We start from the raw sequence: 1,184 nt of genomic DNA on the forward strand, positions 1-1,184 counted from the left end.
AAAGTAATTAGGAAGAAAATAAAAAAAAAAAAAAAAAAGAGGCAGTCAGTGCTGAGCTTCTGGTGCACTGTACACCCCTGGGGTGTCGTAATGACTGTGACATGGGGACCAGCAGGTGGCGTGGTGGTTAAGGCACTGGACACTCCCACATGGCTGACCAGGGTTCAAGTCCTGAATCTGGTGGCTTGCCTTCTCACTTCCGCTCTCTCTCTCTCACCCTCTGTCTCTCTCTGGTCAAATTAAAAAATAAATGAATGAATAACTAAAGTAAAATAATTATTAAAAAAAATGACTGTGACACTCAGAGTCTGAGTGTGCCTAGAGAAAGGCGACAGTGAAGCAGGAGGGAATCATCTAGAAACCACAGCCACGCACGGAGCAACTCCCATAGGATGAAGCTAGACTGAGCCTGGTCATGGTCCTGGCACAGTCAGCTCACCACCCTCTGCCCTCCTCCCTCCCTGTCCCCCATTCACGGAACACCTGGAGGACTGAGCCAGGCTCTGCTTCATCCCAGGCTCCCTGTCACGCAGGGGATGACCTTGGCCGCCATCCCGCAAGGTGAACAGGAAGAGGGAGAACTTGCACAGGAGCCGAAGAAAGCAGGTGCACAAGAAAGGCCACAGCAGGACAGTGGTTTTGTGAGCGGAGGCCAGAAGATGCTAGGCGACCCGGTTAGTGGCCTGGCACCCAGTCTGTGCGTGCTGACAGAAGACGGAAAAAAGGCGCATCTCTGATTTATGATCGCCTGTCACCCACCAAGGGCTCTCGGAGAGGCGCGCCCCCACACACAGGGGTTGCACAAGTGCATCTTGACATCTGTAGCATGCCCTTGGGGCAGCTGGGGGGGAAGGGGGTGCTCTAGGCTGCAGGGCCTGGGCTGGGGCTGAAGGCAGGGAGGTAATATTCCGGCAGGTGTGCTCCCTGCTAAGCCTGGGCTCCAGCAGCCCAGAGCCGCGAAGCTGCCGGGCTCCCTCACCCAGAGGCCTTTCCACAGCCGCCTCCAACACAAACCTCCTAACTGGGATTAGGAAAACCAGACGAAATCCACCAGGCCACAAGCAGTGTGCGTGCTGGCGGGGGGCGGGGCTGGAGGAATGCGCCCCCCCCCAAACTGCCCTGGGTGGCAGGGCAGGACACACCCCCGCGCCGGCTGCCGGGGGCTGGGGAGTGGGGGACCCTGG

The 1,184-nt window shown here is 57.3% G+C and overlaps 1 protein-coding gene across 1 annotated transcript in view; it reads right to left on the reverse strand.

Moving 5' to 3' along the window:
• AMOTL2 (angiomotin like 2) overlaps window positions 1–1,184 on the reverse strand; it is a 20,670-nt gene that overhangs the window by 18,168 nt on the left and 1,318 nt on the right. The gene's annotated exons all lie outside the window — the stretch shown is intronic.

The sequence above is a fragment of the Tupaia chinensis genome, unplaced genomic scaffold (genome assembly GCF_000334495.1).
Source record: "Tupaia chinensis unplaced genomic scaffold, TupChi_1.0 Scaffold139245_1, whole genome shotgun sequence".
NCBI classification, from domain to species: domain Eukaryota; kingdom Metazoa; phylum Chordata; class Mammalia; order Scandentia; family Tupaiidae; genus Tupaia; species Tupaia belangeri.